Source organism: Spodoptera frugiperda, chromosome 31 (genome assembly GCF_023101765.2).
Source record: "Spodoptera frugiperda isolate SF20-4 chromosome 31, AGI-APGP_CSIRO_Sfru_2.0, whole genome shotgun sequence".
Classification (NCBI taxonomy): domain Eukaryota; kingdom Metazoa; phylum Arthropoda; class Insecta; order Lepidoptera; family Noctuidae; genus Spodoptera; species Spodoptera frugiperda.
Window position 1 is genome coordinate 2,042,677 of NC_064242.1, and position 25,702 is coordinate 2,068,378.

The 25,702-nt window shown below is 34.6% G+C and overlaps 1 protein-coding gene across 3 annotated transcripts in view; it reads right to left on the reverse strand.

Annotated features, from left to right (window-relative positions):
• The window catches only part of LOC118276042 (protein TANC2), a 310,683-nt gene that overhangs the window by 259,608 nt on the left and 25,373 nt on the right, over nt 1-25,702 (reverse strand). For 2 of the 3 annotated variants that reach the window (XM_050707484.1, XM_050707486.1), the window contains exon 2: nt 2,938-2,966. The exons of the other annotated variant lie outside the window; for it this stretch is intronic. The gene's annotated coding sequence lies outside the window, so the exon portion shown is untranslated. The remainder of the gene's footprint in view (nt 1-2,937; nt 2,967-25,702) is intronic. 3 annotated transcript variants of the gene reach the window in all.

Consider the following 25,702-nt stretch of genomic DNA (forward strand, 5'->3'; position numbering starts at 1 on the left):
CAGGTCATTTATTGATTGAAAATGAGAGAAGATATTATTACTAGAGGGCGCTGTGTACGAAAATAGCAGACCAGTTTAGCATTGTCTTAAAGAAACAAATAAAGATCAAAGAACGTGGAAGTAGCGAAATAGATGTGTCAGGAGCGAAGCTGAGGCGTTCTGTAGGAAGGATTAGTTATACATACTCGTATTGTGTATAGATTACATTGCTGGTAAAGAACTTGGAGTGTTGATCCCAGAATTTACGGACTTTTGATGACAAGAAATGCTTTAGTTATAGCATAATCTACACATAATAATGCTACTAATAAGAAAAGTTCAATCTACACTAACAATAAAATACATTTTGACTTTTCATTCTTGTATAATATGTATTTTCAGCAAGCGGTGTGCAGCACCCTCCCGCCTGCAATCAATTCTCATGCAGCAGTCCAATCTAGACCAATATGTATAATACTCTACGACGACACAATATAAATTAACTAAAAATCTAATATTGCGCTCTTAGGAACAAATAAAAATATATCATTGCTATACTTATTTAAAAATAACACATAGCTCTAATCTTCAAAAGTCCGGGCATTGAACTTCACAGGAACCACACAGTAATTACTTCTACAAACAAAATACTTTTTCATATCCATCCCCATTTCACCCCACCATCTTAAGTTTCGTCTTATCTCGTGCGAAAAATAAACAAATCAACAGCTTGTTAAAAGCCTGAGTTATATTTAGATCCATTTATTAGTGTATGTTTAGACACATGTGTGTACGTATGTGTTGGTTAGAAGGGGTGAACTGGAATCTACGTAATGTTTTCTTGTGGTTGGTAATACCAGGTGGTGTGGCGTCATAAGGTCGGTGATTGGATAAGAAAACATAGGTAACATTATCTAAAAGAATATAATTATTATTTTAAAAGGTTAATGTTATAATTTTACGCTATTAGCGCAATCATTTTGAAAGAAGAGAACCAATTTTGGCTTAGAACATATTTTTATCTGGTGCGAGCCGGTGAACGACTAGACGGATCACCTGATTCTAAGCCGTCGCCGTCATCCATGGACAGCCGTAACAATATAGCTGGTCACGAGTGCGTTGCCAGCCTTTTTGGGGCGTTGTTTCATGTCAATTGATCTCATGTCAATTGAGACCGTGGTCTCACTCCAGTCTCATTCGTGCCAAAGCATGGCTCTCCCACGCTCATAAGCAATGTAATATTTAAAGTTAGTAAAATAGTAATAAAGATCGAGAAAAGCCGAAGAGAATCAGAATAGTTCCAATTTAACAAACGTATAATAAAATTAAGAACTGTAAACTCCTCCATCCATATAAAGGCTTAAACTTTTTACGAATAACACCATAAATATTTCAACAACTTGTGGCTCAAAACCACAAGCCAAAACGTAAAGATAGTGGTACTAAACCAGTGACCAAATGCTACGTACCTACTTAAAGGCAATGGGGCGTTAAATTTAGATCCATTTATCACCAGTATTTAAAGGGAGACACGTATCTCGTGGCATTAGGGTCTATTTTTAGACAAATTAGTTGAGTTGACTAAAATGGTGGTTTTAAATCTGGTAAATGAATTCTAAATGTTTGGCCAGGTGACGTAAATGGTGCAATGGATTGCAATTGATGTTAGTATCCAGTGCATTGTTGATGGAGTTGATTGGACATGAGTATAGTAAAGCAGATGAAAATAAAAATTTAAGTACGATGCTTGAGTTGAATGTAATATTAAAGAAGAATCTTGTCAAAGAAGTTTTAAATTTGTAATTTAATTTTCCCCTGCACCTAAACTCTTAGCTTTGAAATAGGCCGTTTTGTAGCAGATACGATGATAATGATGATACATAAACATAGACGTACAGACTACTAGCGGGTTACCGGGGCTCCGACTCGAAAAGTAGGAGTAGGAATCAGTAAGAGTCTGACATTTCAAAAAAAAAAAAAAAAAAAAAAAAAAGGGTGCTTTCGCCGAAGATGTAATCGCCCAAGGTAACAAAAGACATTGAATGATTTTCCCGCCTTAAAAAAAGACACAACAAATTAATAAAATAACTCTCAACACTAACAGTATTTTTAACACTTCCGAAGATCAAAAAAATATCTATAACTCATACATACATCATCACAGACGCACAAACCAAACGCTCTATTTTCGGAACAATTCATAATCTAAATATATCTCTCGTTAAAATAATTAACACCTGGTGTTTTTCAACCCCATGTGAGCTCGGGACAAAGGTAGGAGGTTCTTTGATGTGCCTAAATTGTGTAAAGTTGGAACTAACCCTAGAACAAACCCTTACATTAAGGAATGTAAATAAGGGGTTGCATAGTTTTGTGTGTGTGTGTGTGTAACATACACAATGTAGGCAAGTGAAGAGATAATAGTTAAGCTGTTAGTAAAAGTAGTTTTGTATTTTTTTTATAATCTTGCAATAAGGAAATCTTAAAAAACTGAATCGATTTTGATGAAACTTGGCACAGTCTGTAGGAATCAAATCAAATCATTTACTGCATTCATTTGTAAATACCTAGATACATAATATATGTAGGTATTATATTAACAGATTAGTTTCTATATGAAACCAATGAGTTTCAAAGGAAATTAAATTGTGTTTGAAGTCCTTAATCCACACAAACCCAGATAAAGTCGTGGACTAGTTTATAGATGAAATAGATAAGTATTGGATCCTTGTGTTTAGTGTTACTTTAGTATTAGTCTAAAAAGTTTGTACTAGGGCAATTTCTCGCAAAACGAAATGTGAATCAATATTATTCTATATGTGTAGATGTTCGTCTAGTTTATGAGTTTAGAGTGGCTTGTACTGCATCTGATTTGAATCCTTGAAAGTAGTGGAAGTGGAAACTTAAGAATTAATTAGTTTTATGGTTGAGTAATTTTATGTAGATGATGATACTTACGTACTTAAAAGTCACCATTTAAGGTGGAACTGTAACAAGAAAGGCAACTATTTAATAATTAAGAAAGAAAATCACGATAGTTTACTTAACAGAAAAACGCATTGATTATAGTACCAAGGATGAACTAGAAAAATCCATAGTCCTATAACAAGACTGTTGAAATAAAATCTAAAGATTGGTTTATAACATAATAAAAAACAAAGAAAGGAAGAGAGAAAAAGCCTAGCATACATAAACAAGAATACTTCAAAAACATTACGTTCATAAACCTCAACAAAAACCAACAAAAGTCTTGATCTTGACAAAATACTTCCGAAGTTTAACACCAAAAAGGTCCAATACACTCTTTCCTATATAAATATTGGGAACCATTAATTCCTTAATAGAAGTACGGTCCATAAAGTTTGGGTGCCCTTCCACTTGTATCTCTTCCGCGTGGCTGAAGGTCTACTGTCATGGTTCACATACTTCATTAGACTTCGGGGCTCAAATGAAGCGTGTTTTGTTCCAAATTTTAGCTAAATGATGATTTAATTACTGATTCCTTGGAGAATTACGAGTGGATTTTGTGTAGGCTTGAAAATAGGTTTGAGTGTAGTGCTGTGTTAATGAAGAAAATGTTAATTATTTTGTATGTAAAGGCGTTTATACATCAGTGTCTGCAGCAACACTACCGTCGCGGTACCAAAGTCGAGGTACCGGCGGCGGCAAGTCTATGTACCTACCGCGGCGTGGCGACAACGGTATCATGTGTCCTGTGTGGCGCCATAGAAATGCTATTGGGACTTAGGACTAGTGTAGCGGCACGGCGGTGCCACTGCTGCAGCGGCGTGGCGTAATGTGTAAAGGCTCTAACAGCTTTACTCCCATATTCTATGTAGATTGTGCCATAATTTTATTCCGTTATTAAAATTTCGTAGAAGGAACTAATATTCTAAATACACATTACTTATCACAAATTACTTATCACCTTTTGGACCAAGGACCATTTGAACCAAATCCAAATTTGTTTGGTTGAAATCCAAAAGGTACAGACACCAACTCAATTATAGGTAGTCTGTTTATGTCATAAAATAACGAAATTTCTTGGAATTCCTGTTTAATATCTGATTATATAAGACATTACAAATATCTTTTACAAGATTTTTTTTATTTTGAGGAGAAAAAGTATGTCTTTTCTTCTTAATCCAAAATTTTCTAAGTAATAACATCTCTTTCCACGAAAAGTAATACTAAACACGACATCCATCTTTACTTATAAAAATATATACCTTTGTTTACTTCTTATTTATGCTAGCTTATCATTAGAACTTGAGACGGGATATTAGGGAACCGTGTATTATATGTCTTTGAGTTTCCTATGATAAGCATGGCGAATATCCCATCTCAAGTTCTAATGTTAGTGTTAGTGAGTATGTCAGTATAAAAACTTATTTATGCTAGATTATTCAGAATACATAGTATAAATAAAATGTCTACAAAAAAGGTTTATTTTAAAACTTTATTCTTCTAGAAATAGATTCTGAATCTCAACTCTATACTATTCCACTTACCCTAATAATTAGATCATTGACTGCCCATTACAAGCTATTTAGGCCAAAAGATAGCCGTGTCTGAAGAAAATCTAGGTAAAATATCGTCTTAATTTGTTCCAGAATTGAGCTCGATCTTATAAATTGTGGAAGAGGAGTGATCCGATAAAATAAACTGCGTAGACCATAGCGGTTTAGTTTGCTAGTGATGGGTTGAGCCGGGATGTTGTATGAATTCAGTGGGATTTTTAGAAGAAATTGTTGTAGTTTTAGACGTAAAATGAGAATATTTAAAATCTTCCTTGGAATATCATTTCTGTTTATATCATGATCGTGAAAATGTGAGATTTTCTTTCTTTAATTAAATTTGTTGAATAATATTCCTGTTGACAAACCTATAAATACTTTTACCATTGTCTCCGTGGTAAACGGCGTTATTTTATGAAACAGTATATTTTTTGTCAAAAATGTTAGTTAGTTTGTAGCAGTGTTCAGCAGCATGGGATAAAAAGTATCCTATTATCTAAGTCATACACTGTCTGTACACCTTATATGATCCAAATCCATTCAGTAGTTTTAACGTGATTGACGAACAAACATCCAAACATAGGATAGTCTAAAACAAAAAATCCCGTTTTATTTAATAACTCCGAACAAATCCCGGTATACCACAGCACTAACCCCGTAAAACACCACTATCAGCTTATCACAGTTTCTATTCATTGGACACCAACTGCCGGACAGGAGGGGTTTACACACGATTTGATGTAAATTGCTCCCAACATAGATTCCATTATCATATTGAAATTCATGGAGCCTAAAATTATGATATTCGTGAAAATAAGGCTGGGGACATAGTGTCGGAATATTGTTTTAAGGTGGCTCTATATTAAGTATCAATAGTAGCTATTTTGAAATGGTTTCCAGATTATAATTAATTATTTTCTTTCAAATACTAAATCAGTACTACCTCAGTGATATTAGGTGCAGTAATGTGCACCGCTGCCGACAACTTCCATAAAACGCGATAAATTATGAAGAAAACAGAAAACTTCTTTCAAAATAAAAATAGTAGTTACATTCATTCTAATGAATGCATTGCGTTTACTTTTGTTAAATCTTAATGATAAATGATAGCCCCATTATATTATGCATTTACATGAATATGCATATTCTGAGACATGACACTACTATCTTAAAATACTCGTTAATATGGTACAGAAACCCACTATTCATCTTTACCCTCCATTCGAACATCGCAACATGTTCGAACCTGTTCATGTTCCTACTTGAAACTTGTCAATAATTAATCACTGCAAGACGTAGTACTGTTCTATGTAGAAACTTTGAGAACAGCTGCAATGGAGAGTGATGTGAGATATGGAGTTGTAAGTGAAAAATATTAATTGTAATTTAAATTGTCTGTTTTTTTAATTTTAATTTTGATTACTAGGTAGGTATTATAATTATTATTTGATTCTTATTAAGATTATGGATTTGTATTTAATTTAAATTTTGATTATGGTTTTAATTCTTATCTGATAGTGAATTCTAAACGTCACTAAATTTAACTTAGTTTTGACTTGACTGCATGCGTCATTGGATATATTCAATCAAACCATAGTCGCAACCGTGTGTCGATACGATCTCAGAATGTGATATGCGATCGCGATCGTCCAAGCCCTCAGTTAGGACACCTAGCTTCTAAAGTGATGACTCCAACGTGATAGTGTGTCGGCGACTACGTTGTTTGCACCGCTTACGTGACGGAGGTCAGTAATGTACTCACTGATGAATAACAGCTGATGAGTACATCGATGCGTGGAAAAACAGCGACAATATTAATAAAGCTCTATACAAATTAATTATTATATGTTATCGGTTTACCCGCATAACTGTTTGACGAGGAACTCGACTAGTTTCAAGCCATGCTAGAGGCTCATATTTATGAGCAGCATTCCGCGACATACGACGCGGCGATTGTCGCGCTACTACGCGCGACAATCTATACTACAATACTACGATAACATATAATAATTAATTAAGTATGTCTCACGAAAGTTAGAATAAAAAAATACTCTAAACATTTTCGTGTGTAGCTGTCTTTAGCCGTAACAAATTTTAGAGTCTCATTCCATCTGAATGGCGTGCTTAGTATAAAATTAAGCCTAATCATAATAATTCCCGTTACAGCTGATACTATAAAACTAAAAGTATTCAATCTTTTTCAGGCGATGCTAAAATAAAATAGAACTTTGCTTTAGTAAAAAATCTTTTACACTAAAAGGCTTGTTGTAGGGCCTTTTACAAGCTGTTTTAATGTTTTTTTTTTTAATATAATGTAATAGCAGAGCTTGATGCTTTGATCTGAAAGTTAGTAATTAGTAGGTATTTAATTTTAGTTTTTAAATTAGGGAAAACTTAATACTTTTTGACGCTGTAATTTATATTTGACTTTTGAAAATTTTGCTTTCTCTCAGAAGTTTGTTTTTTGCCAATAACTTTTAATCAAAATATGTTTTAAGTTTAATAGGGATGACAGGGTATGAAAAAATCTATTTAGTCCGTCAGTAAGTAAATAGGTCATTTCTACGTATAAAATCTATACAATGTGATAGGGGCGAGACTTCTAACCCGTTAAGGCTGAATACTACATCTAATTTTATCGACAAAAGTCCTGGGTCGAAGGGGTCGAATCCCCTCCCCTAAAAATTATGGCTATTTTAATATTTTTTTTACTTTTTTTGATTCAAAGGTTGTATGCGTCGTAGAAACAAAAAAAAGACGACAAACGGTAGCTAATACATTGGCTAACCATCGTTACTTTTTTCATATGTTTGATAATGTTTTGGTGAGAAAAAAAATCATTTGTGAATTATTCTTACCGAAAAAATCACTATTTTCCTATATTTTCAATTAGGGGTTCAACCCCCATATTATTATTTTTGTCGATAAAATTAGATGTAGTACTCAGCCTTAACGGGTTAGAAGTCCCACGCTTATCACATTGTATTCCGAAAATTTTTCATTAAAAGTGAGGCGATATTTCAAATTTATAAATCTTCAAAAGTATTTAGTGCCGTAAGAAAATAAAAAATACGTGTCTAATGTTTTAAAATTATCTACTAGGTAGATATTGAAAATAAAATTTTGATAAAATATTCTATATTTTATGATAAAATCTATTACTATCGATTCAGCAGTTCAGGTGTCAAAATAAATCACATTTATGAAATGAGTACCTACCATAATTTCGAATATGTCTGCCATTAAGTTAATGAGCCTATTAACGGAATAATTACATTATTTTATTACATTAGTAATATTGTTTTATTATATTATATTATTATTGTTGTTTATCCAATATCCGTTGATTAATACTCGGAATGGTGCGATGTTATTACGACTTCACGTTATGGTTCTCATAAATGTATTGCCAAAATGTTTTGTACGACGAACGATATATTACACAAAAATATATTATATTTCTGTTATTTTTTTCCTGTTTAGACACGTAATATTATGCTTGCAATTCCCTAAAGAGGGAGCTAGTGGAGTACTTAAGTACATTTCTCCATAGTTACTTGTTTGTTATTGTAGTGGAAATAAGGAAAAAGTTTTGGGTTCGATGAACCTTGCGATGGATAGTTTGATACATATTAAAAGAACTTTTGCAATACTTACTTACATTATGTGAACTGTAGTATAAAGTACACTTATTGATAACGCGTATAAAAGTCGAACAATCAACTTTTAGATGTGCATAAAATCTTATACAATTACTGTTATATAAACCTGAAGAATTTGTTTGTTTGAACGCAGTATGCTCCGGAACTGCTGGTTCGAATTGATTAATTCTGTTTGTGTGAATAGTCCATTTATTGAGGATAGCTGTCAATACAAAACTGTGATCAATACAAAACATTACGCTACAATTGATAGGACGCGAGCAACAGGGGGTGAAAGTGCAACAGAGCAGCTAGTCTAAAATAAACAGTTAATAGTAGGTAATTCAATCCAGCTTGAGCAATCATTGTGATTACTTTGTTAGTGCGTGAAAAGAGGTTTTTGTTCAGCTGGAGGCTTATGGTAATGAATGATGAATCCCGAATTTCAATCGCAGATTTTCCAGTCCCTTATTCTGATGTGAGAATTCAAAAGAAGATAATTCCAGTATAGGAATTTAAAACCGATTGTTTTTATATTTGATGGGTCGACGTTTGGCCTCTATCTCTTTTGATAGTAAATGATGATGCGTCCTACGATGGAGCACATCTGCCCATAAGCAACCTATTCACTCGGGCTTTGAACATACCTATGTTATACCCATCAGGAAACACAGACTCCAGCAAAGAATTCCACTGAATATTCCAGTTTCATAAATAAAGTGACCATAACGTTAAATTAAAACGCTGCGAATTAAAGATAACATTAATGGTTCGACATTAAAGCCATTAAAACTTAATGAGAATAAATCTTTTATCACGGCGCTTACACATTGCAAGTCGGTTTCATTGAAAATGTTGGAAATTCCATAGTGGGCACAGTTTTTATTACCTGATTGTAGGAAGGGTATTGTTATATTCGTTCTCTCAAATTCGGTTTTAGTTAATATTAGGTAGTATATTTCGTATATGTCTCATTTTTTAGATATAGGTCAGACGGAGCCGTAGGTGAATAAATTTCAAATTCTGTATAATATCAAAATTACCAATAATATTATATTATTTTGAAAAGTAAACGTTTTCTTCTAAAGCAACCTTGAGACATTCGCTCTAACCCAGTTTTACCGACTTAAAAAAGGAGGTACTCGTTTGGCTTGTACAGATGTTGCGGTTTTCAGCATATAAATTTTAGACTTAAGAGAACTTAAGGGTGAAAAATACTTTAATTAAATTATTTATTTCAAAAAATGACAACATTTACATAAATAAAACTAGAGTTACTCAGTCGATACTAATGAGTAGCTTCTCTAAAAACATTTTCACCAACGCAACTTAAATAAAATAGTACGTAAAACGCAGCTTAATTACACTACTCACGTACTGACCCCTGTTAATTCCATCCAGCATCTAATTCCTTCTGCCCACCGTATAATACGGTCAAATTAAAGTGCGAATTATTTATACAAAGGGCAGTCTTATACACTTCGTATTTAATTTGGTACCCCACACCTGTGGCTTTGTTTATTTCGTGAATTTAGCTTCTGTAATGTTTCAGACAATTTGCTAGCTTGAAAATTATGCATCGTCCTTTAGCCTGAATTTAGGGAAGTGCAAATAAGTGAGGATATTTTTGGCGAAATCTGCTCTGGAAGGTTGGATGTTTATGGGACGTTTTATATGTGGTGTTGCTTCTTTAGGTTCAAGTGGGGGATTTAATGTTGAGTTGGTGAATTGTTTGGGATTTTAGTAAAATTCTTTAGTCAGTGCAAACGAACTTTATGTCTTTATTTGTTCATGCTTTTTACACAGATAAATATTGAATTTTTATATGTCATTGTTGATGTGACATTAGTCTTCGTTTTATTATTACTATACTTTGTACTGGGTGAGAGAATTGAACTTTATAAGACATCTCTCAGCTCAGTGTGCCTGTTGACTAGAATATCAGTTAGTTTGTTTTTTGCTTTTAGTTGGACATTGCTAATTCTGTCTTGCCTTCTTATACATGTCATGCTTCCTTTCATACCTTAGTCTATGTAATAAAGAAGACTATTAATTTTTGCCTTGTAATAAAGAGCGAATCTACAGTCACATACAAACATAATTTATTTACCAAGCAGATTTCTAGACTCTTTTGGAAAAAAGTACCTACATATATTGAAATTCTACCTACTAGAAATAAATTTTCTAGTCTAGACTAGCTTAATATGATATGCGTATAGGCGGAGTATACATGAAACCACGTCATATTAAACCGAGTCTACACAGGTTAGATTTCATTACGCACGTCCTCGGTTCCATCACCGTACGCTTTTCATTCTTGCTCCATTGTGCACCGGCTTTTGTTCACGTTTTAATTCAACACACCACCTGGTTCAGCTGGTTAAGAGTTATAGGGGAAGGACAGAAGGTTTAGTGCATATTTTTTTATTAGGGACGTTTTTTAGATTTGGATTTCTGCCATGATCGTCCCACTTCAGGGCAAAGGCCTCCCTACCCTCTTTGCGCTTCTCTCCGTTTAAAGCTTTATTATATTAGGGATGTGCTTGAGTGAAGTTTTGTTTATAAGTTCAGTGAAAGTAAGCACCATAAGTATGATTTCTGAACTTCAATATCCAAGTCAGGTAAAGAGTAATAAGAAAGAAACAGTACATAGTTCAGTATTGTGTAACACGCAATAAAAAGAGACATTATTAAGTACAGTTTATACAGCTATAGGTACAGCTATTAAATATGGCTTGTACACATTTACTAAACTTTTGTAAATCAAAAGAAATAGATGACTACAGGTAAATACGTATTCAAGACGTATAAATGCCCTAAATCATTACAATACAAGACATACCTACACATTAAATTCCAGGTTTTTACATGTTTAAACCTGACCTTCTGTTCCTTACACCAACACTAACACGTGCGTGTAATCTCATCTCCCACGATAGGCTACGTCACACACACGACGTGAATTATCCGGAATTAATACGTTTAAACTTGTTTCTTAACGTGACGTTACTTTGCTAATTAAATCCTGTTTCTATTGTCTTATATTGTGTTCATTATGTTATTTTTGATGGACATGTTGAGAAGTATGTGATAGGTTATTTTCTTGGTGATGTAAAATCGGTGTCAGGTTTCTTCTTACTTAAAATTATTAACACTGAAAAAGTGCTGTTTTGTACTGGGAGTGTTGTGCAAATACGAGGATAGTTTCGTTATTAGATGGGGTAACAAATTGTTGAATAATTGATTTTAAATTCCATAATACCTACTCCGAACAGGTTCTGACGTCTCAAATCTTGCACAACTTGATTTCCCTAGCCTTTTCCACCATCATACTACAAGACAATTGGCGAAGTGTTACTGCTATATGGTTGATAAAAAAACAACAGTCACACTAATATTATAAACGTGAAAGTTTGGATGTTTGTCCGTAACTTGTGCTGAAACTACTGAATGGATTTAGATGGAATTTATTGTACAGACAGGGTAATGAGTTGACTTGATTGATACTTTATACTTCTAAAGACGTGGCTGAAGCCGCTGTCAGAAGCTAGTAAATTATGCACAAAAATTACTTTTTAAAGCAAGTTTTTTTTATAAAAGTCAAAGGAAAAAACCCATTGCGTGATTTTCCTCAGTCACTTCATTAGAACATGTTTTTACCTGCACACATCTTTTAGCACTGGATTTAATGATGGCTACATGCATACTAATCTATGCTTTATATCCATTAGTTAAAATTCTATTTGCCTTAACATAATGCTGGGTAAAGGGAATAAGGTCAGTTTTAATAACTACATACTTATCCTGGATTACTCGATTGCATGGGAAAGGAGTGTAAAGTTTTATAAATTTACATATAGATGTAAATCTATAAAACTTTATAGAATGATGATCATTATAAAATGACGAAGGTGTTAAGCTAGCTTTGGTATAAGTAAAAATTTTGTATGCGTATCGAAAGTATCTTCACTGAATTATATTCTTTTTTTGACGATAAAGGGCGAAATTGTAAAACTTGTCATTTTATCTTTGACCCAAAAGAAGAAATAAAGAAAAACAGTTTATTAGAACCGTTACAAGATATTGCAGACAAAATAGGAAAATAATTAAAAAAATAAATAAAACGTCAACACACTGCAGAAAGGCTAGCGCTTAAAATGCCCATCATGATTTGAGAAAATAACCAAGACCTTTATTTAACCAAGTAATTTCGTTTACCGCACTACAATGAAAATGGTTTACTATAATCTTTACTAAAACTTCACAAACCACTTCCTACCACTAAAATATTAAAATTAACTCATATATAATATTATTTTGCATACGCTAAGCTAACAGTTAAAGTGATATACATTTGACTCGTGTCCCGTTTCTGATGTACGGGTGAGGCATGCGCTTGACATACGGGTTACGAGTAGCAGTGCGGTGAAAACATAGCGAGGTTTACATTAATATTAGTTACGCGATTTTAGAGTAAAATTGAGGAAAATTTTGGTTGTTTTATTGTATTTCCCTGGCTTTGAAAGTGGCCATCTTGACACGGATAGTAAAAATATCCAACATTAACTTAAACTTTTTTTCTATAGATTATAAAATACACTTTTGTTTGACAGAGCTCCATCCTCGGAAGTAATGAACTATTATTAAAATACTCAAAGATTGAGCCAGAAACTTTCCAAAAATATCCGCGACACCTATCACTATGTCACTCAAAAAAAAAGACCATTCAATTCGTTAATTTGGCGCATTTCCCATACACGTACACAGGTTGGCACATGGGTGGAATATTAAAACATACACCTAGTGCCATCTGTCGGCGTAAACAATACTCTCGCATGATTTATAGTCAGTCAGGCTTGCAGTTTCAAATGACGCACAAACCGTGCTATGTTTCAGGATATGTAGGATTTATCTTCTGTTACTGTAAGGCTGATGAATTTTTGTTTTAGCCGTTTGGCTTTTTGGTGTTCATAAAGTGGTAGTTTTCAGTTTGTGTTTAAAACAAGTTTAATTTTTATAGGCGTTCATGCTAAAAGATGAGAAAATTAAGAGATAAAAATTACATGAAATATGTCAAAAATGTGGTTGGAAATATGTAGAAATGTAGAACCGCAAAACCAACTAAAACCTACTCTACTCTATACACTTCCATTGAAGTTCACCCTTGACTAAAGTAAATATACTCAATAAGAAACGAAAAGTGTCATTCATGTCTAAAGGACTTGTCCCACAAGAAGCCAGACCCCATAAATCTCCAAGCAACCATAACATTAAACAAAATATTTATCAACCGACACAAAGTTCAGAAACACAACCAAACTTGGAGCTCCTCTGTTCCATACTCCACCAAACCGTAAAGAAACTCCATAAATTCACACCGACGTTTTGGGCGTAAAAATCAAAGTTTCCGTGCCACCGTACGCGACACAACCCCAGCGAAATACGTAACCAACAAACATAACAATTTCTTTAACTTTAACATAATTTCGAGTCACAAGATTTACGGGCAAAAATAAGTTGCACCGAGCTTGGTAACAAGTTAAAATGCCCAACTTTGAAAGTCGTTTTGAAACTGGAAGTCGAAATGTATGGATCCGTTTTCACTTACATACACCGAGTTGCAGGTTAAAAAGATTGATTAAAAGTTTTTCTTTCAAGCCATTTCAACTGTAATTGGCTTCTGTGGGTTATAAATTGAACACTAAGGTTTCAGCTGAATTTCAATAACGTTTCCATTTCTGTTGAAAGATTAATGATTCGTGAAAAAATATATTTGGTCATATCGACGAGGTGCATTGACTATCTGACTAGAACTAACTACAGTTGTTTTCCTGCCTAACTTCCCTGTTAGCAGTATTGGGTTGCTTTTCCACCATAGATGTGCTATGCTACAGTGCTTTGGATGCGTTTGGCTTCCACCAATCATATACACTGGTACACATAGCTTATTGGTGGAAACGGACTCAGCTAAGCCATGTTTTTTATAAGACAAGATGCAGAGACATGTAAGGACCCTTTTGTCGCTCCGTCAATGAAAAGAATTAATAGCAACAGTTTTTGAAGCGACGCATCGTGCCTATTTGTGAAACAACACTTTATGCAGAGTAGAGTCAATGTTTATTTAACTTCTTTACGTTCTCAAATTAAATTAACTGGTCCAGGGTACGAAATTTCTTCACTATTGTAATCTTTAAACACAATACTACCTCCCATTAAAGCCGTAGCAGATACTTTTAAAGCTCCTAACAAGTACCCCTACTGATGACGTATACAATTAATATATTATACTCCCTTCCATTAAAGCATAATAATTTTAGGACACCTTATATTAACCACAATAATGTGCGTACAAGCTTGAGGTAAAAATTACCTTAATATATAATCCACGAACAATTCTCCAGATACGATTTTCACTCAAAGCTCTTTGACGCAATGACCTTGGCATGGTAACTGACTGGCATAAATCTAATTCAAATGCCGAGCCACAAAAGGATCAACAATGGATTTAAATTGTTTTCTGAAATGTTGGAACACGGATCAAAGAGCATCCAAGTGGATTTTAGCGTCTTGAAACAAAATATTGAGTGTTTATTTTTTTTTATTTCAATTTATTTTTTTATTGTATTTGTACATATATGTTATTTGATGGAATGTGTGAGAATTCAATTGTTGTTAACTTAACAATAAGGTAACTATTTAGGTTACGTTGCATTTTTTTTTTATTATTCAATTGAGATCAATGCTGTTCTAATGATATTATTTTTTACAAGTAGGTGACAAGATAACACTTGTCTGCAACCAAATTAGAATATTTCTATGCTTTCTGATATTTGAATTAATCATCTTATTCTTTCTAAGTAGTAGTAAATACATAGTTGGTTTAATTAATATTATAAATGTAAAAGTTTGTTAGTTTGGATGTTTTTTCGTGAATCACGCTAAAAATTCTGAATGGATTTTGATGAAATTTGCTATACAGACAAGATATGAGCTGACTTGGATGATAGAATACATTTTATCCAACAGGAACTCGGCGAAGCCGCTGGTAGAAGCTAGTATTATAATAAATCCTTCAATTACCAAGAATGAAAGCCAAGCACTATCAATAACTTCAATAATTAATATTCCCTATTGAGTTCTGATGCATTTCCCAGTTTGAATATATAAACAAACGTCCCTGGTAACGACATGTCACACTGTATCCTTTCATTAGATTGATTATATCACTAATGGCGGTTTCCATTAAGTGCTAACTATTCATTGGTTTGCTCCTCTCAGTTGATAACACAGCAATAATGATGTTCGGAATTTACATATTCGAGAGTCATTACATTGAATATAATGAATTACTGGAAACGCTATTGAATTTGATTCTAAAAGGGTATTAAAATTTCAATTGGTAATTGAATTTATGTGAAATATGATGACTATGTTTTGCGTTTACCTGGGTTCTGTGAAAAACCGCAGTTTGTAGAGGTGCTTGTAATATTATGCTATAGGATTTTCTGATGAAATTGATATTTGACTTATATATCATTAAAGTGACAAATGAATGTGATCTAAATACCTAAATAGAGATGCAAATAACTATTAAATGTAACACACACTTTTCAGCAGTCTACTTATAATATTATGAGCGTCATGCAATAGGCGGTGGGCTTTTAGATTATATGACTCAGGTTTAAAACTTAAGTGTGGGAGAGTCACGCTTCAGCACGAATGGGCCGATTGAACCAGAGTTACAGAAAACCGACTTACGTTGTGTTTAATTGTACAAGTGAAGTTACCGGAAGCACAATTTCGATTCCCCAACAACCTATAAATTCCAAAATCTCAAGAAACTGGCAACGCACTTGTAATACCTCTTGTGTTTCAGGTGTCCATGGGCAGCGGCGATTGCTTACCATCAGGTGGTCCGTCTGCTCATACAATAAATGCTGCAGTGGATAGCACAAAAGGTTTCTTCACCCGTAAAAATTCTGTCCATTATTTGCAACCTTATAAATACAAAAGCAAAAAAAGAATCCTAAGTCACGAACTAATTTCGTCCAATCGTAATTTATTTACTTCCTTCTTTAAAATACGTGTCATCGCTCCGTACCATTCGGATTCAAGGCATCCAGTTCCTCTGCAAAAGAAAATTCTTAAGAAATATTTATGAGATGTCAAGAAAAACGTCCAATGGAGTCGATTCCTTCGTTTTCCATTACTTACAACTGAACGGTCAAAACGAGGGATACAAGAAGATTTTCAATATGATTTCTATAAATAGGTGATAGATATTCGCGATTTCCTTTTACATAATATTTCGGTCGGATTTTGTTGGAGGATATTTGCGGTAGGTATTCTGTTTTGTGCTATTGAACCGAACGCGGAGGTCATTTGAAGGTCGTTGAATGTGTCTCCATTTTGTCTTGAAGTCTGGTCTGGTTCAAATAAAGGAAATTAAATCTGTGAAAGTAAATAAACTTAGCGATTAATGCAATTAGGATAAGTAGAATCAAAGTAAGTAAGAGCTTAATGAAAAGAAAAAGTATCGCAATGGTGTGCAATTCAAAGAAGATTTGGGTTCTTTTTGTAGTAAATACAATAGAATTAATATAAATTCTGGTGAAGTAATTAATGGTTTTAGTGAATCAAACAAACCAAATCCCTAATATTATATATTTTTTAATTTGTCTGGATTTGCCACATTTTTTTCCTGTGTCGTGAGTGCGTTTACAAACATACAAGTTCACATACTCATGACATTCAGACTGGAAACATCAACTTGTGATTCTCACAAAGTGTTGCTCCGTGCGAGAATCGAACCCAATAGAGACACTGCGCCAGCCGTGCAGTAGAAAAAAATTTGGGGAGATAAATCTCACAAAACGTCTTGTACTAAAAACTATTCAACATGCCAACTCATATGACATATACGACATCAGTCAAAACTTCTGTCTGTCTGTCTGGACAGAAATATCTTCGGTCGATTGTACGGATTTAGCTAAACGGTCATTAGTGGAGCGACCGGTTCGTCTTATCTTGGAACATGGACTTTGGATCCGCTTAAGTCCGTGCAATTCCTAATTTAGGTTAATGACATTTATAAACATTGTCAAAATTTAAAAGGATTTCAGAATGATGTTTAGAACGAGTTTGATTTAGGTTTAAAGTAATCGAAACGAGAGCGCACGTTCGGCGTTCTGATTGGTTAGTTTATTCGAGGTGGCCAAAAATTCATTCTTAGGGTACAGTATGGTTTAATTGTTGTATAGTAACGGCCAACGATGTTCAAATACATACGTCACATGGAAAAGGTTTGAGCACTAATCACCACGCTTGATCAATGCGGGTTGGTGACTTCAAACTTATAATTAAAAATTATAAGCCCAGGTTTCCTCACGATGTTTTCCTTTACAACGCTGATTATTATTAAGATTTATTTTTTTATTCTTAGTTGTATTAAGTAAACAATTTATTTTAAATGTATAGCCGCATTGGCTTTTCAATAGTTCGACTACCAAAACGTTAACCCAATCACATACTGACAGTAAATCCTTACACCTTTGTTCTAACTGCTAACATGACAATATTTATAACTTAAAATACAGAACAATTTAATCTAAGACAGCGAGTACAACAATAATTTTCAAACACAAATGCAATCAGAGCCTCACGTACCACAATCTAGGTTCCAACATACGATGTTATGCAACAAGCAAAAGGTATGAGGGTATCAGATAAAGGAATCGATTCCCACCGCGACTACATCCAGGGTACAAATAGCGTCCATCAGGACCCTCCACGCATACAAACTGTTGGATTTCGACCCTCAACCGAGTTCCACTAGGTAACGATCCCTAGAATGCGTGTTAGCGTTTTTCTATGTCAGAATTTTGATGTTTGGTTTGGTTTTGTACTGTATTGTATTGAGTTTTCCTTTTGAATTGAGAAAATATGATGTCTCGTTCCTAGCTTTCCGTTTCTTTGCATTTAAAAACTTGTCACTTTAACTTTTTCTTATTGTCTCCACTTATTTAAGTCAGGTATTATCCCTAAAACTTTTTCCTAAGTCTGAAAATACTATGCTGAAAACCACATCAAAATCATTTCAACCAAACCCGATATAATCGCGCAAATACATACCGGTCCAACTGAAAACCTCATTTTTTTTAATTGGTCCAATAGAATTTGATAGATATTATGAGGCCAAAAATAAGAATTATTAAATATAAATATTTTTAAAATGACATTAAAGTTAGAATGAGTCACGAAGGTGGTCAAGATTCTTCAATTCTTCATACCTATGTACGTAATAACACTTAACTCGCATGAAGTATAAATTTATTTCAAGTGACAAAAATTTTAATATCAATCACGCTCTATATAAAACAGATGCGTCAAAACATAAAATGATTAAGTACCGAATTATGTATCCAACTGACGATAATCTCAAAATTACAGCCACAGACGGGATGACCTAGAAATTCTCATCCAACGTAAATAAACCAAATTATTTCAATCGCAATGATTCGTGGGACGTAATCCAATTGTACATACCAGCACATCAACCTAACCCACACAGTCAAAATCTTTTATTACATTTTCAACTTTCTTACTAAAGAATAAAGAAGAAAATCTCTTGAAAGAAATGTACGGATTGAAGTCGGTTGATGTGAAGCCATTTGAACATTATTCTTTACTTCAGTGAATCGAAAACAGATTCTTTGATTATGGGCTTTATTGGGTAAGCTATGACATATTCGTAAGTGTATGTATTGTGCGTTGACATCGGTGCTTACAGGATTTTATGGGATTTACTTGAGATTTGATGTTAGTGTTTCAGAATTGTCATTCAACAATGTGCACAAAATTATAATATTATTAACCAACAGTTAACGAGCATGACATTTACTTCTAATATTCGATACAAATGGGCCGGCTCGACCGGAGTGATATCACGGCCTTACAGAAAACCGACGTGAAACAACGCTTGCCTTATGTTTCTTTGTGAGTAAAGTTACCGAAGGCCCAATTGGCCCTTTCCCAATATACAAACAATCCACCACTCACTCCACTTCTTGTATTTCGGGTGTCAATGGGAGGCGGCGATTGCTTACCATCAGATGACATAAAAAAATCGAGAATTATGGGCAAAAAGAAAAATGTGAATTGTACTTATAAACTACGATTTAACTTAGAAAACGAATTAAAACTTCCTCACTTAGTTATCACATTGGTAACTTTACTTATAAATAAGCAACTCGAGCTTCCTAATAACATTTCTGCATACCCCTTTCTAGCATAACAACAAGCCATTAATAGACCACGAACTATCATGTCAGTCTATCGTAATATTCAGGGATAATTGTATTTTTAACTCCAGTGTTGTGATGGCTCGCCCACGCTTGGCCGCAAATCCCACTTTCGCGAACCGTGTCAATTGCCTCGCAAAAAAACTCAGTCCGTTGCCAAGTTGGCGCATAATACTTTTTTATCATATTTCCTGACAGAACGTTGTTTGCCGATACATTTCGTTCTGTTGCAGTGTTATTTACAGTACATGTAGCATGTTATGCAAAAAATGGATGGAATTTGGGACGGGACACGGGACACGGGACACTATTGGGTAATTGTGTCCAGATATTTTTTTACTGACTGTCTCGTTGATCGAGTGGATGAAAATGGAGCTGCTGACCGCAATTTCTGGATGTGACAAAGAAGAATTATTATTTTTTGGTTTTTATTTCTTTAGCTACAGTACAGAGTTTAGAAATTTTAACAATTAGATTCAGTCAAAGTCAAAAGAAGAGAAGTTAGAGAATGCCTTAATGCATCAAGTCCGCCATTCACTATTATTTGTGTGAAGTACATAAAAAATTATAAAAGAAGGAAGAAAGAATAACAATACTTTTAAAATGCAACGTAAATTATGAGTAAATCTCAAAACCACCCAACAATTTGACATTAAGTGGACATCGTCAGTAAATATAACAATTTTGTATTAAGTTACAAATGTCGACGATTTTACAATGTTCTTCTATTACACTTCGGAGAGGAAAACGATGCAATTTGATCACTAATTTTCCGCTTTCAGAACAAACTGTTCAGGGAAAATTTTGGTGCCATTAAATCGATAATGGAATGGCTGTCTTGAGTTCATTTTACATTTTAATCTATTTTGATAAAATCTACGTTGAATACAGCAATTTCTATTTTGAAAATCTATTTCGGTAACCAGTTATTAGCAATAGGCTGAAATTGTGTAGGATTCAACATATACAATCTTTTTGTTTCTACTTTTGACTTGGCAATAAACCATCCAGACTAAATTTCAGACGCTCCAAATAACTTGCCCTAAATTAATGACTTACCACTTGAAAATTTTATGTAGTAATTGGGTAATTGCGCCTCCTACCGGAGTGAATGAAGTTACCACTTCATTCAAACAACAAAAAACAATACAAGCGTTGTTTAACCTTGGTTTTCTGTGAGGCCATGGTATCACTTCGGTCAAACCAACCCTTACGTGCCGAAGCATGGCTCTCCCACACTTGTATCACTTATTAAGTTATTTCAGTCCTAGTTTGAATACTTCACGGGAACTTGAACCGTAGTGTTCAGTGTGAGCACCTCATTATAATTCCCGGCAGACCATAACAGTCCGCTACTCTCCAGGTTTCACTGATTTTACGATGTTAACGTGTTGCTTTCTGTCACACCGAAGTGTAATTTTTGAAAATAAAACATTGTAATTAATTTTATTAACCACTTCTTTGTAAGGTTTGTTATAATAAGCGGTTGGGATTAGTATTACTTTAGTTTTATGTTAAGTGGCGAGCTTAAGTTGAATGCTTTATTACACTCATATGAAGTACTATCGAATTTTAAAATTAAAATACCGATTAATCAAGAAATAAAAAACAAGTTCAAAAGATTACGGGCCCATAATCTTATGAATTCTTTTACACGATCGTAAATGTTTAAGTACGCTAGTACTCCTAAAGTTTTGACAGTCTCATGTAAGTCATACATTAAATACCGGTTTCATTATATACCAACCGAAAATAGTTCAAGTTTAAATAATCGTATCGTAAAGAAATTAACAGCAGACGTACAGCTTACATTTAAACATTTTACATGACCTAAATTCTTCGACTAAACATTATTTTTACGATAGCTACATCGCAATAATATTATTCTAGACAATTGACTGAGACTGGGCAGCAGCGCACTATAATAAACCTGTCCTCTTTACCAAGTTCAGCACTGATTACTGATACATATTTATATCTTTATAAGCAACACAAATACTTATTTGGAAATTTCTGAAAGTCACCAAAAAGTGTGCCGGAAAGCAGATCCACGCGAGACACAATGCATTTTCTATTGTTGTCTTATATACAAAAGGTTAATTAATTCCCATACAGGTACAAGGAGCCCAACAGTTCAGAAGTGCCCAGACACGGCGTTTTGAAATTGTGCGTGGTCCGATTCCCACACGGAGCAATTCTTTGTGTGATCCACGATTTTTTGTCTCTGGCATGGATTTCATGTGTATGTGAACTTGTATATTTGTAAACACACCCACGACACAGAAGAAAATCCTAGTGTGGTGCAACGATTTTTTTCTTAAAAAGCAGTAAAAACGGCCTATAGAAATGTTACATTTCGGTGTGATATTAGCCATTTGTTGTGACATTCAAGTACCCGTAAATGAGATACATACAAGGCCGTATTTTACGAGATACCTTTAGAATTTTACGAGAACTCTCGTCACTGATGTAAATCAATGGATGTAGATATATAAATGAGTGTGATTCATTTGTTTTTGAATTCGTCTCTGCTTGTAATGCTCTTGAAGAACGTCGCTTCGTTTTAAATTCGAATTTGTTTGAATTGAGCAAAGAAAATGTATGAGTGGTTCTTAACATTGGCATTTTGTGAAGGATTTTTACGCTACATATTGGACAGTCGTATAACCAAGCAGCGGATGCAACCTTGTGGAAGTAGCTATGCTAGTGCATATGTAACCAAGTTCTGAAACTATTAAACCATCTCTTCTTGAAAAGTTAAAATAACAGCGACATTACAATACCTTAAAATCTTCCAAACCTTTCACTACTCAAACATCAGATACATTTTTAGACACACCCCTTTCACAACCTTTTTTGTAGATACAATCGCGTGCACCCCGTATCATTACCCTCCTCCATTAAGGGGCAAGACAAAAAGTGGTCTACAAACGTAAACGGCAGAACATACATCATATCCATTCAGAGTGGAAACAGGATATTAATTATAGTAGATTTATGGGGTACATGGGATACCTCACGGGGTATTATTAGCTCGGTTAAGCAAGGGATAAGTCCAATGGGATTTGTCTCTGGATAATAGTATAATGTAGTTTCATGGTTTTCAGAGGCTATCTCATTTTGATGCCACTATTCCCTTAAGTTGGCGTAAAATGTTAAGTATTTTCGGTTAACTTACCTTTAAATTTATAGGCGTAATTGTAGGAGTTTTTTTTTTATATGAATTCTTGAGAGTGTTTTTATTATAAGTCCATTAATTTTGATGGTTTGAACTTCAAAAGAGCAATGCTATTGTTTTTATTCTAACCAGTAAGCGGGTTGGTGGCCAAACGTAGACTTACTAACGATGAAAAAATTCGACCGCGTTCTCGTGGGATAAAAAGTATCACCAAAGCTAGCTCATGTCCTGACATTTTACCAATTTTAACCAAAATTTGTTCAGTAGTTTCAGCGTGATTGACGGTCAAACTTCAAAACATCCAAACACGACCCTCACGGTCCCTCCGATTGTGTAAAGAACTGCCTGCCCAGGTTTTCCCGGAAGCCTAAAATATGGGGTACTTCAAGAATGAAGTAAATAGGTGCTTTTCAAGTCGGAGCCCTGGTAACCGGCTAGGCAGTCCGCAGCTCAAACATTCTTTACTTAACAGTCTAAGTAATGTTTAAGTTTAGACGACTATTCCAGAAAATTAACATCGTTATTTAACTAGACGTTCCATATTTCTGCAACTTTAACCATCAGCTTTGTATGTAGATTAGAATACTAAGTATTAGTAAATCAAAAATTCTCATTTTGCTCATACGAGTCCTCCCATAGTCGGGTAGTCGTGGCCAAACTTCAGCAGTTTGCCGTACCTGTAATACATTCCAGAATGAAATTTGGACTTTCTGGATGGAATTCTGGTGTAAAGTTATTCTCGCATTATTAAACTGTCTTTACCATGTTAGTTTTTAGTTAAATTCCATGACTGAGTATGAGTATAATATTTCGCGAACAGTAATTTGAATAAAAATGTTTAGAGTTGAAAAAAATGGAATTAAACGTTGCCCTACACTAGAATTTTCTCCTGTATCGTAGGTGCATTTAGAAACATACAAATCCATGCCCATGACACCCAGACTCAAAAAAACTATTTGTGGATCACACAACGAGTTGCAGCGTATGGAAATCGAACCCGCCGGTGTAAGGTAGCCAGTTGCCCAGCCACCACGCCAACCGTGCAGTCAATTTAGAATTTCTACAGATATTAAAATATGAGATATACATATAACAAGATCATTCACATATTCCTAACTGCCTCTTATAAATTAAAGTTGACTCAATAATATTTGTTACACCAAAAGTTGAAACCCACAACACTCGACACTGACACAATACACAAAAACAAATTCGTCCCCAAAAGCAATTATTTATTGTAACAAAACAACAAAAGTATCCCAGTCATGACACATCGTTTCGCGGGGTAAATGTAACAGTCATCATCCATTCTTGTTCCGTTGTTATTCCAATAATCAGACAGAAGGTAAAGTGGGCTACGAAATGTTTGTTTTCTTTTTTAAGAGGGGAAAATTTAGGCTCTTCATTTTCAGGCTCTTAGTGACTAAAATCCACTTCATTCCTAGTACTGCTTCGAGCCGGATTCTCGGTAACTTAGGGTCTTCCGCAAATGTTCACTTAAATATATGCTTTGCGGACTACCTAGCGGGTTTACAGGGACTCCGGCTCGACAAGCAAGAGTAGGAACGGGGCGTTGTTTTAGTCAGTAAGAATCTGACACTCCTCTTGCTTCGCCTAAGGCGAGAGAAGAACACAAAAAGCCAGCAATGCGGTAGAAACTTCCCTTGTGTTACTGGTATCCATGGGGACTTCGATTGCTCACCATCAGGCGATCCCTCTGCCCGTTGGCCGCCCTATGCCATAAAAAGTGGGCCACAAAATGTTCCCCTGAATCCGTCAATTACTGACCCACTTCCCACTCATCGGGGGTATTTTTCCACTCGAGAAAACTTCCTTCTGTTGCAATATCGCTTTGCAAATCAACTGAACCAGTTTCACGTTTAATTTCTTTCTTTTAGCTTTGTTTTGTGTTGTTTAATTTGCAGGGCATAGGAAAGTGGTCTTTAATGGTGTAGATCTAAAGGTTAATTCAGGATATAACTTGCTTTACACATTGAACGCCGTGGTGGTCACCGGTGACCGACGTTAGCGGAGGATTTGCCTTCAACAGTTTTCTATTGGCAGTCAAAGACTTAAAGACTTTATTCATAGTTTTGGAAATTTGTAGTAGAAGTATTGTATTCTACATATTTTCATCAATTTCAAATTGCTGGCTCTTGTTCGAAGTTGCATTATGAAACACTCTTGATCTTATTTCTAGCTTTTAAAGATGAGTTTTAAACAATAAGTATCGTACTTTACTGGCATCAGACTTAAAGTAACACAATACTATAACAAACAACCTCTAAAGAGATTTCCTCAAATTACTAACAAACGGGTTGTCATGACAACCAAAGTTTATGCGAATATTTTGGTCGAAGAGAAGAAAATAATTAGAAGACAAAATCGCAGTTGGCTGATATTTCAGACACAGGTTGGCCTCTAGGGCATTCTCGTGTACCTCGAGCCTAATAAGGGTATGTTACATGATACGACCTTGTTTGTACAAGTAATGTCGAAGGAGAGTACGGTATTTTGTAAATAATACTGGCTTTAAGGATGGTAAGTTGTGTTAGGATGATTTCCGGGGAAATCTCTTTAGAATTTGTAGGTTCAAATTGTAAAGGTAAATTGTTGCAAACTTTGATTTGTGACCTTGAAGTTCGAAGTAAAATTAGGAGTCATTAATCATTAATTTATTTCTTTATTCTGATAGACTTCAATCCTAGCTCCAATGAACCTGATCTCAGTCTTAAAACAAAATGTTGTTTAATGTACGAGGTGAACTCGCAAAAATACGTAGCACATTTCCAGGAAACAAACAAACAAACACATACCTACATAACACACATTTCCAAGAAATAGTTCCTACTTGCTTTTCGAGCCGAGCCCCGGTAAACCGCTAGCAGTCCGCAGCTCCGGGTCGGAATCAGCCCTACTGGGCCTCATCTGTGGTGGACTGATGGTTCTGTGAGACGCACAGGTCCGCAGACCCGCAAAAAGGTTAGGTACACTCGCACCTACACTTATTTATTTATATCAAAACAAGCCAATTACTCGTAACATTTCCTGAATCCAATTCCTCCTAACTAATGCGGTTTGAGAAAT